Consider the following 19,554-nt stretch of genomic DNA (forward strand, 5'->3'; position numbering starts at 1 on the left):
ATTGTTGGGTGAATAGCGTATCCAGATGTAAAAAATAAAACTTGAACCCTACTTCACATTCTGTGAAAAAACCAATTCCAGGAAAATTGGAGACCTAGATGTTAAAAGTAAAACAACAAAGTTTCTAGCGGAAAAAAAAACATTCTGGTGATGGGGAAGCAAAGATTTCTTAACTGTGATAGAAAATCCATAACCACAAAGAAAGAATTATAAATAAATATTAAAGAACTTATCTGCATCAAAAACACCATTAAGAGAGTGAAAAGCCAACCCTCAGAGTGGGAGAAGATATTCACGACACAAATATCTAACAAACGATTTATAGCCGGAATATATTAAGAATTACCACTAATTAGCAAGAAAAAATCAGACAATTAAATAGAAAGATGGATAAAACACTTAAATAGTCACTTTATGAGGAAGATATACAAACAGCCTATAATTATATGAATTATCATATGAATTATATGAATCATATGCATCATATGAATTATATGAATAGGTGTTTGACATCATTATTAATCAAGAAAATGCACCCACCAGATTGCCTAAAATGAAAAGATTGAAAATGCTAAGTGTTGACAAGTGTATGGAGCAACTAGGCTTCTCTTTTACTGCTGGAGGAGTGAGTGAAAATTGGTACAACCACTTTAGAAAACTGTACAGTAGTATCTACCAAAGTTGAACATATTCATAACTCATGATGTAACATTCCCACTCCTACATGTATAACCAACAGAAATTCATACACATGTTCACTAAAAACATGCATTGAAATATTCCTGGCAGCACTATTTGTAACAGCCACAAGAAAACATCAAAAAAACTAGAAACAATCCAAATGCCTATAAAGAATAGAATCAATAATTAAATTGTGTTTTAGTCAAATACATAATCTACATGGCAATGTGAACTAGTCAATTAGTGTTATGGGTAACAAAATGAATGAATCTCATAAATGAAATTTTGAACAAAATGAATCAGACAAAAACGGACATATCATATGAATCTATTTATAAAAATTTCAGAAGTAAAACCGACCTATGGAATTAGAAGTCAGGCTAGGGTTAACTTTTGGGAGTCAGTAACCAGAAGGAGCGTGAAGATGGCTTTTGGAGCGTTGTTGATTTCTACTTCCTGATCTGTGTGATGGTTGTTCGTCGGTGCTCACTTTTTGAAAATTCACACTTATTAATTGTGCAATCTTCTATACATGTGTTACAATTTCAATGAAATTTTAATTTAAAAAATCAGCTTGGAAGCCAGAAGCCCCTTTGTTACTCATAGTCATGGAACACCAAGAAGAATATTCTGATAAATAGATCCAGTGGGGCCAATGAAAGGTAGCAAATAAATGAATGGAGAAGTACATGTGAATATGGTGGGGCAGGAAGTACCAATATTGAAAATGGATTCAAATCTTCCCCTTTCCTCGAATTTCTTAGTAGAGCTCCTCTTTTAGTATAACACAAACTATGAGCCAGAGTGTCTGTATAGTTACAGATATTATCTATACTCAAATAACTCTCTAGATAGCCTTCTACCCAACATTGGTGAAGTTTTGTTATTGAGCTGAAGAAAGAAAAAAGGATCTCTGGAAATTCCCAGGTGGAAGAGAAGCTATATTTGAACTACATAATTCAAGGTAGCAGATGCTATAAACAGCCAGGATACATGACTGTTTGCAAAATATTGAGTCATATATTTGTATTTTGAGGAAATGCCTTTATAGGAATCTCCATTATGACTTTTATTTTAGCCAATAGAGTGATTTTCACAAAGTATTTCAATCACCAGATAATTTAAGTTACTACACCTGGTTGGTGTTAATATACCCTATGAACACAATTACGTTAATCAAAATTTTTACAGAAAAGTTACGGGGGAAACGTTTTTAAACATTTTCTTTCCGCAAATTAGGCATTTGCTCTTCAAAAGCAATCTAATGTTTATAGACATTTTGACAGACTAATAAATAGATACACTTTCATGGCAGGAGAAGTACTAGTTTAAGATAAAAGAGCAATGTAAGGTGATAAAAGATTTAAGTAAGACAAACATGTCACAGAGCTTCTGATCATGCCATCTGACCACCAAGAAAAAATGGAGAAAGCACACCAGCTACATGTCCAGTAGGCACCCTGCTGACCAAATGGCCTTTAAGCATTCCACTGCAGAATAAATTATTAAAGCCTTTTGAATTTTGCTGTCTGTTACAGGAATTACTAAACACATATTGTATCTGGAATTCGACTTCAAAGCAGTCATTTCAATTTTGCTGGTATCTTAGGAAATTCCATATTAGAAAAACCTTGGGAATTGGGCAAAGAGACTGACCTTTTTGCCCTTTTCTACATGGAGAACTGATTAACCTTCTTTCTGTAATATTTATGTCTTCAATAAGGAGGATATCCTCTTGAAAAACAATATTTCAGTTTCCTAACAGTGCACAAGAAAAGGAAGGCATAGCTCTTGGTTACTGAATGATAAACCATAAAAAACGGAAAAACAAACCCTCACAATTATTGAGTATCAGATAATTCTCACAACGACTCTCTGAGGGCATCATTATTATCCTATTTGACAAATGTTAGAAAAGATGCTTAAAGAAGCAAATAGTGTATGCAAGGTTACACTGTCACTAAATGCCAGATCTTGGAGGAATGTGGCCCAACTTCCTGCACTGTGCTCAGGCCATCTTCTGGTCTCTGTATTAAATAGACTTCTAGACCAACCAGCAAAATTAAGACAGCTCAGTATATTCAAAATTATATCTACAATATTGCTATTTAATTCAAGTGACTCGGCCATTTTTTGAAGGTAGAGCTATTACAGAGTGGTGGAGAAAGTCCTGAACTTTGAGTCAGTTCATCAGCGTTCAAGACCTGTCTTTAGCTGTGTGGCGTTGAGGAACCACTAGTCTCAATTTTGCCCATTTGTAAAATGAGATGGTTGGACTCTATGCATGGTTTTTGAACTGCTTGATGTTGTTTTATGAGTTACACAGAGTTGACTCAGAGATCACCAAGGGGTAGGATTACATACATGGTGGACTGAATTTATGGTCCAAATTCTCCATTCTCCTGGAACAGAATTGTGTATACACACCTTTGCAGCACTCTCATGGTGAGTAGGGTGCTCCTCCCTGCACCTTGAGTCCGGACTTGGCCATGGGAATTGTTTTGATCAATGAGACACTAGTCGATATGATGTGATCAGAGGCTTGAAACGTGCCTGGCGTAGAGCCTGCCCTCTTAAACTTCATAATCTGCCATAAGAACAGCTTCTCCCTGGTATTGCCTGCCCCTTTAACCCAGGACACACATGAGACACGTGGAAGAGCACACCTGAGTCCAACCCACAACCTGGAGCCCAGCCCAGATGACAGTCTGAAGGAGAGTCACCTAGCTAAGCCTGGCCTAGATCAGCAGAATCTCATGAGAACGAATGCTTATTGGTGTAAGCTACCAAGATTGTGGGGGTTTATGCAGCAAAACTGTCTAAGAAAGAACATTAGGGGAAGTTGTCGCGGGAGAGGCTCTGGAACCCTCGCTATTGCTTCAGCTCTGTGTATGTATCGGGCAGCCTCAAGACAATTCACTTGAAGAATAGATTCCCCAGCTGAAAGTTTGGAAGACACTGAAGTAGATAATAATTTATATCCCTTTTAGAAATTAGATTTCATAGTTCAGAGGCTAATTTTTAAATTAAAAATAATAAAATGACTATTAAAAAGTGCAGTATGTAAGACCAACTACTCTTACTCCACGAATGAACCTATCAGGAAACGAACAGTAACTAAAATCTCCCCACAGAAAAAGTATTACAATGTGGTGATACCACATTTCAGCGTCTACCAATATATACTATTTTATCGTGTTTCACTGAACAAAATTATGGCATAGAAGACAATAAATAAGCTGGAAATTGATGGTAATTTAAATAATGCATTTCCTTTTGGAAAGCTAGCATTATCTTCTTATTAGTCCATCACCTCAGTGGGGGTAGGGTTATTGGATTGTTATTGTTTTTCACTGTGTGCATCAGAAATTGACGCTAAATGGCTTGGAGGTCTTCCGAATCTGGACCCCCTTCCTGCATCTCTGAAGGGTCAACAGTCCCTTCAGTGCAGATGGCGCTGCATGACCAGTTGTAAAGAACCAGGAATTAGACTCAGGTCCCAGGTTCCAGACCTACTGCTGTGCCATAACTAGTTGTTGATCCCAGTCTAGTCATTGGATTTCCTCTCACCTGTGTCACCTTACATGGAAGTAAGGCACCTAGCCCAGAGCACTTCTAATGCGCCTGTCAACTCCAAATCCCTTAAGTGTTTGTGATGATGATGTTAGAAATGGTGTCAGAGAGAGTAACATCAGACTGGCCTAAGAGTGATATGAAAAGTTCAGAAAAGAAGAAACCCCAAAAAAGTGGTGTCGACTAGTTAGAGTAAGGGTCACAGAGGAAGACAAGGTCTAACCCATCCTGAAACCCACATATGGTCACACTATAACGTCTGCATGTTCTCCAGGGCCAGGGCATTTCTGGTGGAAAGTTTTAGTAAACTGAGGCTATGTTCTCAAAGTTAACAACTACCTGCCTTAACCCCAGGTAGAGAGTGCTCTCTGGGCAAATCTGACCATCACTCACTCACGGTGTGTTATATACTATATAGCAGAGGTCACAAACTGCGGCCCACACGTACATTGTATTTGGCATGCATGGTGTCTAAAAATATGAACTTATTGCTAACATTTAAAAACCTGGAATTTTCCCCCTGAAAAATCAGATTTCTGGTCCCTATGAAAAGCTGGAAGATTTGACAATGCTAAGTCTGTATTCCAATGCGGCAACAACTGGCCAGAAGTGAGAAAGAACTGTCCCCTTTAGATGGGCCTGTGGTTCCCAGTTATCAAGAACTTTTCTGCTTGTCTTCCATTCATTCTGGGCACCTGCCTGTCATCCATATGTGAGCTCTGGGAGAGACCCAAGAAAAGGACAAGGAGTTTGGCCCATAGGCTTCCAAAGATCACACCGGTAAAGCAAAACCAGCGAAGCATGAATTGCGCTGGTAATAAGCATTTTAGATCTCTAGAGGAGCCTACATATATTCTATAAGGAATTCTCATAAATATTGAGTACCCCAGTCAAAACTCACTAAAAATAAGGTGCGCTTCCCGTATCTAAAAAGATTTCACTAAATTGATTCATTTCGCTTTTTGCCTACAATCCTATTGTTACTAGTGTGGGGAGCCCAGCTTCCCCCAAAGGCCCCTTTAATGCAATATAAATAATAAGAGTTTTCTGAGATTGTCTAAGTTGTGGTCGGGAATAAGTTTCCGTTTCCTACTGGGCTCTATTTCTGGCTTTGTCACTAGGAGTTATGGAAAAATAGGACTTCCAGCGAAGAGAAGTGGGTTCTCACTGTTAAACTTTTATTTTCCCCTCTAACAACTGGTAAGGGTTCTCAAATTTTAGCTGTATTCAAACCACCTGGAGGGCCTGTTAAACCATAGATTGCTGGGCCCATCCTCAGAGCTTCTGACTCAGCATGTCTGGGGTAGGGACTGGGAATTAGCATTCCTAACGAGTTCCAGGGTGATAGTGAAGCTGCTGGTCCCAGAAGGGTGCTTTGAGAACCACCCTAACTGGATGACCTCGGGCAGGTGACTACCTCTCTGGCTTCAGCTTCCTCATTTGTAAAACACGATGGGAATCAATCCCCTCTGAAGGTTTTTTAGTATCAAAGAACAGCAAAGAATTACCTTAAAAACAGTTTTATTTCCTCGCACCATAACCTCAGTGCAATTGTGGTGCCTTTCTTTGTGGACATACAATGAGTTGAACACTAACCTGAGGAATGGCAAAAAGGCTCTTTATTGGGAAAAATACGTTGTTTTCTTAGCATTTCTACAAAGTATTCCTCCTGAGAAAAAGCATTCTGTGTTTCTTTAGAAAGTTGAGGAGGACGGGAAAGTTCTAGATCTACATACATTTAAAAGTATGAAAAAAATTGTTGCTGATAATAATTTTCTTTTGTGGCCTTAAATTATGAGTCAAAAGATAAATCAAATCATATGATTTAAAAAAAACAGAGAGGCATCCACCACCTCCTAATTAATGAACTTTGCTGTGTTTTTAGCACACAGATTCCACGTTTTAAAAGATAGTTCTGAATGAGCTTCTGTGATTGATGTTTCCTATACTCTTTCCTGTGCTAACTGATGAGGCACAGAGACCGCTACTGACATGTCAATACGATTCGATCCTGTCACAATAAATTTCATTTGACTCATAGTCCACCTCAGGGGCACTAGTCAGAGACTGATTAGCAATTTAGTAGGGGTTGGCCTTCCTCAGAAATAATTTCCTAATAACAATAAATATAATCGAGCCTCTAAGCATCTAAATCCAAATGCCCTTTCTTGTTGGTAATACTACTGTGGGATTTGTTGAGACCACTTTATTCCTCTTTATATTTCCCTCCATGTGAAAAAGAAAACATATACATGTATGCATATATATGTATATACACATGCATATATAGTCCAAATTACTGAATAATTATCAGTGTGTATACATACACATACTTTTATGAGGATGTAACATACATTTAGTGCACAAATCTTAAGTATATAGCTTGGTGATTTTTTATACCTAAAAACACTCAAATACCTACCACCAGATCAAGATACAGAACATTTCTATAACCCCACAGCCAAGTCAATATTCAAGTCAATATCTAAAACGCCCCCCGTCTTCCCCAGGTAACCACTGTTCTAACTTCTATCACTATCAATTAGTTTTGCCTGTTCTTTAAATTCACATCAATGGTATCAGACAGTATGGGCTCTTTTGAGTCTGCTTTCTTTCACACAGCCCAACGTCTGTAAGATTGATCCAAGTTGTTCCTTTCATTACCACGTTGTGTTAATACATCACAATTTCTCACTCCATTCTTACATGGTGGACACGAGTCACCACCAGTTGCAGGCTGTTAAGATTACACTGCTACAAATGTGCCTGTACTTCTCATTCAAGCGCCTTTTAGGTTCTCTGGTTCCCACCTGAGAGGACACTGCTGCAAGGACTTGTTCAGAGCCCTTCTGTATTTTTTACTTTTTATCAACCTGCATGTGGCTCTGACATGATGTTTCTTTATATCTCCACATAACCAACATTTTGGGGGAAATTTTGAAAGGAGAGTGGGGTCAACTGAGAATATCACCAATATGTCCCCATTTAACCCCCCACAACTACTCTAGACTGGGACTATCTGGAGTGTTTTCATGGTATGACAACGTGAGAGGCGCAAGAGACATCAAAAGACCAAGCCAAGCCTGGCATCTTCAGGCAGGTATAACATTATATTTACAGCTAAGACCCAGAGAGGTTTAGTGACTTTTTCAAAGTCACACAACTAGTAAGGGACCTTTGTAGTGATCCTGGAGCCTAGCAGAATTGGGATTACAATTTCATTCAATGGGATTACAATGTCATTCAGGTCATCCTGCTCTAAGGTGCCTGTTCAAAGGAGTAAGAGAGGGTGAGAGTTAACTAGTTATTGCAAGTTAAGTATTAATTGGGTTATTAATTCAGGCAGCTCATTTTTGCAATTACTGTTCCTCATTCTAGTGGACATTGTTGGTTACTCCTGGGCAATGTCTTGACCGGAGAGCATTAGCCAGGTCCTACCCACTGATGGTGGAGGGAGAGCCATTTGGTGGGTAAAGCAATCAGAGGAATTGTCCCGGATGCTGAAAGGAGCAGTCAGCTCCCTTTAATGTCAGACTTCTCCCTTCCTTTCCACCCTGCACAGTGACAGAAAGCAGTCTTTTGTGGGAAAGAGGGCAGCTAAATGAGCTGGTGTTTAAAAGGGCCCAAGACTCATGTGTTTACATAATCAGCCTATTATAGCACCACCGCTCCCAGTGAAAGCCAGCCCCTCCTTCCGGGTCCCCTCGAAGGCTGCCTGTTACTCTTACGGGAGTTATCTACGCCTTCTGGTCTGTCCTCCACACTACTGGTTTTTCACTGGCATATTCATGACGGCTGAAGAAGCGGGGACAGAATGTGACTGACTTCTCTCACCTGCCATGATGCAGTTGTGGGGGCTGAATAGGAATTAGGAAGGACTATTGTTGGTTTATTGGGAACAATCATTCAGTACTTATTGAGTTAATCCCTCTTGTCTTCCTGTTGTTAGATTCTCACACCAGGTTCCACAATAGAGACCAGAAATAAACCAAGGCAGACAGAACATAGAAGAACTGGCAGAAATGAACTCAGCCCATTGCAATTCTGTAATGAAGTCACAAATCTCTCCTCTCAATTTTCACAGAACAAATTCAGCAAATGTTTACTGGACACCTCTTAGGTTCCATGGATACAAAGATAAGCCACAGTGTCTGTCATGAAGAAAGCTTCTAATTAGAGGGATAATTGGGACAGATGCAGCTTTAGTTTCTTCATTCATTTAATAATAGATGCTGCGTGTCTACGCTCTTCCAAACACTGTGCTAGGTTCTCAGCATGCATGCATGAATAACGTCGGCCTCGTGGTCTAGAACAGCAATAACATGAGGCAGAATAATAGAATAACAGCACTTGCAAAAGCTTATCTTACAAATATTTGCCCTACTTTGTTCTGTATACTTGGGATACAATGATGAACAAAACACACAAGAATAAAGCTTTTTATGTTCTCCTGGGGGAGAAAACAAATAAGAATATTATAGATTTTGGTAAGTGCTGTGAAAGAGATTATTAACGAATATTATCAACAATGAATACATAAATAATAATCATCAAAAACAACCATCAATAACTAAATTGCTACATGGCCAACTATGTTCCTTTAATGTCTGTTTTCTTATTTCGTCTTCAAAGTAAACACTATGAGCTAGTTATTATACCAAATTTGTAGAGGACAAAAATGAGGTTCAGAGAAGTGAAGAATTTTTCCCTAGGTCACACAGCACAGAGGCAGCAGAGCCATAGATTTGAACCACAGTTCTCTCTGCCTCTAAAGTCAGAGCACTTAACCTCAACACCATAAAAGTGCTTTGACAATTTAGTGGAGGGCAGGAGGGTCAAGAGGAGGGGGAGGAAAAATCATACCTGGTCGGAAGTAGGATTGGACAATGTTTCCTAGAGGAGAAGTACTTTGATGGATCACCTCTGAGACAGGCAGTTCGGAGGGAGCTCACCTAGCAAAACAAAGTGTTTCCATTCTCACTGATAATCAACACTTAATAGGGAACTAAATGATTAATTTACAGGTGTTTTTGTCTTAATTAAACTTGAACTTATATAGAGCCTCAGCCACCGTCCTGCCCTCAGGTACAAGTGCAAAGAAGGAAAGTGTAAGACTGGATGGCTGACTCAAGCCATCTGCTTATGTCAGAAGTGAGCAGCGGGGAAAGGTTTGTTCCGTGAAGTCAATCAGGGACCCAGACATCTTCCATCTCCTTGAATTCCTGAGGCACTTAAAAGCCATATTAATCATTGACTGGTTCCCAAAACAAGCCCAAGTGAATAAACTAGCCAATTGAAAAAAAAAAACTCTTGCTCAGGTAAGACAAATTCTGAAGAGATTCAGCACCTAAGAAAGGCTTACAAAGCAAGCTTGCCGGCTCCAGGTTGTTCCTATCTATAAAAATGACTCATATATTAGTGGACTTTGACAGCTACCAATAGGTCCATTCAGCCTATGGAGAAATTAATTCCTTGGAATTCGTTATCTCCTTCTTTATCCAAATCTTCAAAAATGCAACTAACCACAAGAGAAAGAACAGTCAGGCATAGTGGGATGAGCAGCTCCAACTCATATAACCCACCAGCTGGCTGCACCCCTGTAATCAACCTATGACCCAACTTCAAACCTGAATTGCATTGAGACCTACTATATGGAATCCAAATGCTGTTATTCAGGCTTTGAACCTTTGACTACTCTGTGGCATTGGCTACTGCTTGCCCAGGGTATCAGAGTTACAGATCACAAATGACAGAAACTAACTCCCTGGGAAATTATAGCAAAAAGAGAAATATGATTGGATGCGTGATACCTCACAGAATGGAGAGAAGCAGGAGACTGGGGCTGGAAGCAGGACAGGAAAAGAAACACTTGCAGAAACTACTGGGCTGGCGCAGTCTGGAGCTGCTGTTGCCTTGGAAGTGACCAAAACATTTGTCCTCATGTACCTCTACTCAAGACGATAATGGCAGGAGTGAAGAGGGTGTCTGGTCTTGCTTGGAATACTTGCCTGCTGTCGGGCTGGGGCGAGCCAGACATAATCTAGTGAGGTCCTTCCTGTAGGAAAATCAGACACTATTAGGAAATGGGAGGAATGGAAGTAGGCAGCCAAAGCAACATCAAATGTCCACCACATCCTCTTTTGCGAAGTACCCCTCCCCATGGCATAACATCGTCTTCATTTTTCTTTTAACCTCTCCATCCATTTCTTCCTTTACCTCTAGATTATAAGATTCTTGAGGATGTGATCATGTTTTCCTCAATTTTGCATTCTCCAGCACCTAGCACACTGCCTGGAATATAACAGGCACTCAATTGTTTGTTAAATGAAAGCAGGAGTAAGTGAATGAATTTCTGCCGTATGTAGCCCCTACTCAAAGAATTTAAACCACCAAAGTTTATTAAAGTTTTGGCATTGAAAAATAAGTCCAAGACAGTGATGTAGGTGATAGAAGTATTTTGCCTGCAGCCTAAAATGCAGGCAAAAATGAAGGAGATGCAAATTCACAGTGAGAGAGGTGATGCTCTCAGGAAAATCCTCACATGGGACTTGACAGCCTTGAGGATTACTAGGTGGCAGAAGCAGAGAGCATCTTTCCAGGGGCATGGGCAAATAATGGAGGTACAGATAGTGTGGTACAGGCACAAAACTGCAAGTGATTTGGTTTAGCTGGAGTTGAAGATGCAGGAAAGCGATGGGAGAGAAATGAACTGGAGAGGAGAATAAGGTCAGATGCCTGAGGTCCTTGGATGGCATGTTGAGTTCGATCTTTGTCCTTTTACGCAGGGGAGTAACTCAATCACGTTTGCCTTTTAAGACGGCAAAACCTGAGAGGAGCTAGACTGGAAGGGTGGGCAACAAGGAGTTAAGGATTATTTGAGGGGGTGGACACACATTTGCGTATTTTCTCAGATACCTTACTGCTTCCTGCACCAGAGAAGCTCTTCCTAGCTTCTCCTTCTGCCTATTTGAACTCTTCATAAAAAAATTGTTTCATAAAAATTTAACTATATGAATAATGTAAATACATACTCAGCTAAAGCTTATATCCCCTTTAAACTTATGCCCAGTCCTAGGTCTTTATCTAAACGAATCCAATGCCAACAATTTAGTGCATCTCCTCCTACTTTTTCTAGGTATTTTCATTTACATACATGTTATTTTATGTTTTTCTAAACCTAAGTAAGATCAGATTGCATGTGACTTTGTTTATTTAACATCGTTTCTTGGATGTTTTTCCATGTTTTTAACGTAGAGTGATCTGATTGTTTTTCAAACCCACAGAGGATTCTGTGATGCGGCTACATGTTAGCTTATTCCCTTGGGTTGTTCCCAATGTGCACTGCTATATCCACCGCTACCATTAACATCCTCAGACATGTCTCCTTGTGGGAGCATGTGAATATTTCCCAGGGTAGCCTCTAACAAGAACTATTGCTGGATGGAAAACTGTGCCCATAAACAATTTTAAGAGATTTTGCTAAATCGCTTTCCTAAGTGGCTGTACCAGTTTAAACTCCCGCCAATGGTGTGTGCTAGTTGCCTAGTTGAATTCTATCAATTATTGCCTGTCTTCCGTGGATCAGACTTTTCCTCCCCACCCCAGTCCACAAATGCCACCTACCCCTTTGAACAGTTACAACACATTTTTTTCTTCTACTCATCTGAAAGCTAATGAATGCTGCCTTGTATTCTATTTATTTTATGTTTTTGTCTTCTTTCCCCAAATAGACTGTAAATGTATCCAGAACTTGAGTCTTAGTCTATTCCTGTCTATATCTTCAAGTGTCTGTAATACCAGAAATAGAACCAACCCAGTAGTTATGGGGTAACATTGTGAAGACAGAAATTAGTCTGGCTTCCTGAATCATAGAAAACTTTATAGAACTCAGAATGCCTGCTGGCATCACAAGGGTTGACAAAGCATTATCGCCATCACGCTTCAAGGAAATAAGGATTCATAATAGTCCAAAACCCTTCTCTACTTTGCTATGGCAATTTTAGTTTATCACCCCTGCCAGTCACACCTCCTCCCTTCCCTGATTCTGCTGAAGGGGTGATAAACACTAGAACAATAACTAGTTTCTTAATGACTGAGCAAATACACAATGAACAGCCCCCGCCCACGGCCTGTGGGTGTTCATTAGAATGTGTTGCTGTAGAGTTAAACTTAGGCTTGCAAAGCTAAATCAGACTTTCCTCTATCCTAAATTGATGTCCTCAAAGCTGACTCCAAGTCTGAGACCTGACCTGACCCACTGGTAAAATGTGGCCCCATGAATGCATCAAGCTTACCAATCACATTAGGATCTCCACCCACTATGAAAAATTGTTAATAATGGAATAGAGAATCTCTCTCCCCCTCTCCAGGGTGGTGAAGGGTGACAAGATCCTAAGAATTGTAGCACTCACAATATTCCCAGTTCAGGGAAGTCCCATTGTAATTGTTAAAATGTCAGTGTGTAGTATCAAGAGAGAAATGCTACCCCTGTGAAGCCAAGGGACTTATCAGGAGAAAGGTCAATGTAATACTTCAAGCTCATCTCAAAGGAATACATTTTCACCTACTTTATATAGATCACAGGAACCTTTCCTTCTACCTGTATAGCACCTGTGTGGTGGTGGGGGCTGAGGGCAGGATGAGGAGGGAGGGGGCATCTGATGTCTGTCTTTTCCAAAATAATATATCTTACGTGACACACAAAATATGATGCACCTTCAGTAATTTCTGATCATCTTACATTTGTTAGAACCAAGACCAGTAATTCTTTTTAACAATTCCAATATGCCTCACTTTTATTTACCAAGGGACCACTATGAGTTCTGATTAGGCATTCTAAAAGGCTATAAGCAAAAAGAATATGGGGAATTAGCAACAATAATCTTTAAAGTTATCTAGATAGATGCACAGGAAAAAAGAAAGAAAGAAAGTCTTAATTCTGAAGGCTGGATATGTAGTCTATTTATATCAAGATAATATCCAACATTTGGTGGTTAATTGGAGAAAGAAGTCCAGTTTTCCCATTTGCCTACCTAATTTGCTCAATTCTGCTTGTATATTAAGTTTCTATAACTTGAATGTTTATTAATAGTCTTCACTGAATAATGGGAATGGTGGTGAGCATTGTTGTTTATACTTGGGGTGTTTAAATATGGTGACCCCATTCTTCCTCCCCTGCATCTTTGAAGCACCACACATGCAGCCCCAGGAAGCCAGTCCTGAGAGCCTCAGTCTGCATTACACTGCCCCTGTGGCTTGGAGCCGCGTACGGCACTTAACAATTCATGTCCTTCCATGGAGCGCATCCACACATCAAAATTACGTATGTCCTGGGGCCGGCCAGGTGGCATAGTGGTTAAGTTCCCATGCTCCACTTCAGTGGCCCAGGGTTCATGGATTCAGGTCCCAGGCACAGACCCACACATGACTCATCACACCACGCTGTGGCAGCATCCTACCTGTAAAGTGGAAGAAGATTGGCACAGATGTTAGCTCAGAGACAATTTTCCTCAAGCAAAAAAAAAAAATAATTACATATGTCCTTCACAGCAAATATGGAAAAAACAAACAGTTTCTATTCTGCTTAAAAATTATCAAAACCACAAAAGAAACTATAAAGGATATAGAGAATATCATCAGAATCATTTATTAGGGGGTCCTTCAGAATTTGAACCAGAACAACAGTACTGTCTTATGGGGTAAAAGCAAGAAAAATGCAGAACAAATGGGTAAGTTTGTTCCTTTTATTAGGCTGTTCACCTCAATACTATTTACGAATTTCTCTTGTGAGCCTTTAACAGCAAAGTCTATAGTAGCTGTCCAATGTCTGTTGCTAATTATTTAGTTTCCTGTAATAGTAACTTTTCAAATATTTTACCATTCAAGAATTCTGCACATTTCTCTGGAGAGTGACCATGATCATGTCTAAATGCCATGAACCCAAACCTTGGAGGGTGCATTTTATCTGTGTGCTTACTGCTACCAGTTATTAGCAGATTAGCAGTTATTGTGAATTACTACCAGTTATTGTCACCTTTTACAATGACAATCCATTGGAGAGCCATAATTTTACATAGAGTGGTATTTCTTAGCATCTTTCTAACTACTAAAGTGTTGACCTAAGAAGTAAAATGAGAAATTGGATTTCTTATCTTGGGAAAGGTTTTTGGAAATTCACATTCAAATCGAGAACAAGAAACCTTATGTAAATGTTTTCCAAGACTCTGTATCCACTGTGGTAGTTTGTCCATGTAAAGTAATGAAAACAACATCATCTTTCTTCTGGGAATCCAAGTTAGGTGTTCACTAGAGAATTGTTTTTGATTATTTATGCCTTGGTTGATGGAAGCTGCTCAGTGAGCTCATCAAACATTCCGATCTTTTCATCAATTCAAACAGTTGCTCTTTAGCATCTATCTCATTCCAAATGGCGTTCTAGACCCTGGGGTTATAAAGATGAGTGAGACATAATTCCTGTCCTCAAATGTTTACACTTTAGTAAGAGTGAAAATGATTTCACTGGGTCATTGAAGGATGCTAATTACGTATATGATACCAGTATGTTTGATCCTTAGGATTTTAGTGTGGAATAGTAGGATACTCAGATTCCTTTTTGATTGGTATGGAGTTTCATTTCCAGGATGTGACATTGATTGTATTTAGCCCCAAACCCAAAGTGTTGATGACCATGACTGTTAAAAACAGTTGAGAAATCTTACAGATGGTAGGGATGTAGGAAAACAGTGAAGTAAGATCCATTTGTCCCCATAGGAAAAGCTTTCTCATGAAAGAATGGGAAAATTTCTTTAGAACCCCAGCTCAAACTGGACATCAATTCCCAAAGTGGTCATATCTCAAAGAATATTGCAAAAATAAAAACCCACCAATAAGGTTAAATTTTTGCATCATTTTTGAAATGATGGTGTCTTAAATAATTGAGAGCCTGAGTGATAGAACTTATTAATTATAGTAATCTTTAGCTAATCTGGCATTAATGAAACCCAATCCATAAGCATATATACTATGGGCATGCAAACAACTAAGTACTTAAAACCAGTTTGAAATGAAAATATTCCTTCAAGAATCTCAAACATCCTCTTGGTTCATTTAAAAATCAAATCCTTTCCTCATAGATAATGCAAAAGTAAATTTTAGTCCAGTCCTTGTTGGAATTATAAAAAGATTAATGGGACCCAAATCAATGACACTTTAATGTACTTTTAAATCATTAAACGTTTCCACCAAATGATTTCAAGTAACTAGAGATACCATATAATTAAAACAAAGAAAAGATACCATGTCACTTCCATTCCCCTGAGCTCTCAATTACTCCTTATAAAATAGTACTGAAGTCCTTGGCTTTTCAATCAAGGCTTTTTATTCTCTGGTCATACTCTGTCTTTCCACTATTCATCTTTTACAGCAAAATTTGAGCCAAACAAGCCTAAGTTTTCTCCATAAACCTGCTATGGACTTTCCCACTATTAGATTGAAAATTCCAGGTACTATGTTTTACTCATATCTCTCTGTCCGTAGGACCTAGCATAGTACTTAGAACATCGGAAGTAGTCTGAGAACTGATCTGAAATCTCTGTATTCCTGCTTTGATATTTGTTCCACCCAGGATTCCATTGCTTTCATCCCTTCTCCAAATACCATTGAAGATACCTCCTTCTGAAGGTTTCTACGTCTCCATTTGCTATGCTCACTTGGCATTTTACTTGCACTGCTGGTACAATGCACACTCTAGTCTGCTTTACAGTTAATTATAAACACATCTTGACTCCCCCATTAAAATATAAATGCTATGAGTTCAGAGATAGCTCCATTCTTCTTTGCATCCCCCACCTAACAGAGCTCCTGCACACAACTGATGGGTGAATCTTTTCATTTGCTTGAGAGTCTTCTATTTATGAATGCAATGTTCCCTCAGATGTGAAAATATCTGGCCCTTTTAGGTTGAAACCTCATCCCTCCCCATAGTTTTGAATAGTATATTTGAACATAGTGGTAGTAGCCTGAGTAATTATGTTTATTTCTGTCCTTGGTGTTAGGACCTTGGAACACAGCGTAACAGTTTATATCAATTTTCATGGAAATTTGTGCAAAGATATCTCTTATCATACTAGGTAAGAAAAAGCTGGATGCTCTATCCGTCAGTTAGTCTGATAAGTTAGCCTACTCAAACAGCTCTGAATAGTGGGAAAAACACAGACGTAGAGGCTGGCCCCTTTAAGACAAAAAGGGTAGGCACAGATTCTTAGTGGAACAACCAGTTGTTCTTCTTTAAACTATTGTGAGGGTTCAAGCACCTGGGTCCAGGATTACCCTGTCATTCAGAATGCTTAGTCTTGAAACACAAAGTTAACTTTCTGAAGTTTTACCCATGAGCTTCTGGGAATTAGCCTTGAACATCTGCTCCTTAATTCTTAATAGGATTGCAGGCCAAAGAAAAAAAATATGATGCTTTTGACTCAAAAAGAAAGTGTTTATTAACGTCACTTCTCTACTTCTGTCACAACAGTGATGGCTGAGAAACCAGTTATAAAAGAAGAGAAAGAGCTCTTAGAGATTTTATTTGGACCAAAGTGTACAAATCCTTCAAAAAAGCCATGGTCAAAGAACTGGAGATTTGGAAAGTGCACTGACAAACCTGTCCTTTGTAATTCTGCCCAAGGCAGACATCACTAATCAATCATGGCACTAGATTTCCTCTAACCACACTCCTGGCAGTCATTGATAGCAGATATTATTTGTTCTCCTGAAGTTAGGCCAAAGAGCCCATTGCAGAACAAACATGCAACTAACAGAGCCCTGGTTTTCAATTCACATTCAATTCCACTCAACTAATTCTGACTGAGTTTCTCACTATTCACTAGGGAATTTAGAGCTGAATAAAACATTGTCCCTGCCTTCAGTAGCATTACAGTCTAGACAAGAAGACAGATCCTAAAATAATTCCTTTCAACATCAAGGAAGAAATCATTAATTTCAGTACAGAGGCACTAAAGGGTGCTTAGTTAAGTCTATGGTGAGGATGGTTATAGAGCATGTATCATATAAATGAGCAGGGAAGAGCTGAGCACAGAAGAAAAGGTATTCAAGGGGGAAGAAATAGCAGGAGCAAAGCACTGACTGTGCAGCAGCATGATGTATGTGTGTTTGGGCATGCGTGTGTGTGTTTTGTGTGAGGGAGGCAAAATATAAAAAGTACAATGTTTCTGAAGGGGAAAGTCTGAGATGGGGATTTGCTATAAATGAGGTTGGGTAGATAATCCAGGATCAGTTTAGGAAGGCCTGTTAAGAAATTTAACTTTACCCTCCACATTCTCCCAAAAAGCTGTGAAACTCCATTGAAGGATTTTAAGGATAGATAGATGAGAGAGAGAGAGAGATGATAGATAGAGATGCAGATATATATTCTGGAGTTATATGTTTACAAGATAAATCAGAAGAACTTGAGCTGTATATTGGAACTGAGGAGTGAAGGAGGTAGTAGGAAGAATCAGGTAAACTCAACTGTAGTTATAGCCCGCATGGAGCCCAACTAAGAGAGTTCCCAAGAGCCGTCCATGCTACAAATCGACCATGGCACGACTCACCCTCCCTCCTCTGGTCTAAAACCATCTCCTTTAGAATCAACACTTTGGATTAAAAATATAAGAAGCCATTGTTAAAATAAGCATATTACATCTGGAAAGACAGTGAGCTGGCTTTGCAAAGACGGAGGCAAGAAGTAGCAATTCCATCTCATTTCATGAATTTGTCTTGCTTCTTAGGTTAATTACCAAAACAAGACGTGATGGAATAGTACCTGGGGAAAATAAAGATTTGGAAGAAGGAAGTATAAAGTGGGAGAAAATAGAGATATATAGGAAAATGCTTTCAAAATAGTTGCCATTTGTGGCCGGCCAGGTGGCTTAGCGGTTGGCTTTGGGCATTCCACTTCAGCAGCCCGGGGTTCACAGTTTCCAATCCTGGGCGTGGTCCTACCGACCGCTTATCAAACCATGCAGTGGCAGGCAACCCACATATAGAGTACAGGAAGATGAGCACGGATGTTAGCTCAGGGCCAATCTTCCTCAGTAAAAAGAGGAAGATTGTATAGTTTGTTCCTGATACCCATAGAGCTTGCTAGAGACAGGGGGAAAAGTCACTGCTTAAATGTAGAGTGGGCTCACTGGAAAGCTCTTTGTGTGACAGGATTGAGAGAGAGTGATGGTGCTCAAGACTCTTGGAGGACAGTTTCAGATCTTCCAGTACCCCTCAAAACCCTTATTCCTGCCTTACAAGCCAGCTTCTTTCCCTCTATCTCCTCTTTTCACTCCCAGGCAATTCCAGTTGTCGAAGTGTTGTTAAAACAGAGTGACTACATTTCAGGCATGCATGATGAATATCTAAACAGTCTTCAAAGGAATGTAGATTTTTCTCTCATCTACATGTTCCAAGAAGTTTACAGCCCAATTTTCTATCCTCTTCAAGAGAGAGACTCAAGACCTGAAGAACTGAAATCCTCGTCCACTGTGATCTACGAGATGAAGGCTTGTCCGAAAGGAATACATCAAAGGATGCATTTCCTATTTCTGCATAAGTTCTGAAACAACGTGTCAGCTTTATAATCAGTGCTTTCAAGTAAGTTACACCTTGAATTACACAGAAAGAAGACCTGACCTTGCAATAACCCTTTACTTTCAGCCAAGTTTCCCTCTGGTTTCTGCTGTACAGATTGTCCCTACCTGTGGCTGGTGATTCAAAGACAAGTCTAAACTGTGAGATCAGTCATAAAGAGTAGTCTTTCTCTGGATAGAAATTTTCCTTCCTGTGATAACCAAAGAGCCCTTTTGACTTATTTCACCGAGTATGTCCCTAAAAAGTTGAGGTTGACCCTTCAGTCCAGCTGCCCCCAAAAGCAGTCACTTTCCATTAAAAGAAAAAAATGGGGGGAGAATAATGAAGATAACAAAGCAATCTAGAGATAGCAAAGAACTGATTCTAGCAGTAAGCTGTAGGAGATAGAAGCTTATTTCTCCTTCCCTCTAGCAAGAAATCAATATATATTTGGTTGAGCCAAGAAAGCTGCATGCTATTTTTTCCAAATGATTTTTCTCTGCTTTTAAATCAATTCTTTAAATGAATTAGGAGGAAAAAGAGAGAGAAATGTCTTGTAATACAGATTTGGTTTTACCTTTCAAAAACAATGAGCTATATGGTTGAAAATTTCCCTTTCTTCCAGGTAGGTTTAAGGAACGAGTATATTATATAGACTATTTAGGGGGTTTTCAGCAGCAAGTAACAGAAACT

General features: G+C 39.3%; 1 long non-coding RNA gene across 1 annotated transcript in view; it reads right to left on the minus strand.

Moving 5' to 3' along the window:
• Positions 1-13,122: 13,122 nt before the first annotated feature.
• Positions 13,123-19,554, minus strand: part of LOC139041352 (uncharacterized) — a 138,091-nt gene continuing 131,659 nt past the window's right edge. Inside the window, exon 3 of the long non-coding RNA XR_011496341.1 lies at positions 13,123-13,712. This is a non-coding gene — a long non-coding RNA (uncharacterized lncRNA). The remainder of the gene's footprint in view (positions 13,713-19,554) is intronic.

This window comes from Equus asinus, chromosome 21, assembly GCF_041296235.1.
Source record: "Equus asinus isolate D_3611 breed Donkey chromosome 21, EquAss-T2T_v2, whole genome shotgun sequence".
In the NCBI taxonomy this organism is placed as follows: domain Eukaryota; kingdom Metazoa; phylum Chordata; class Mammalia; order Perissodactyla; family Equidae; genus Equus; species Equus asinus.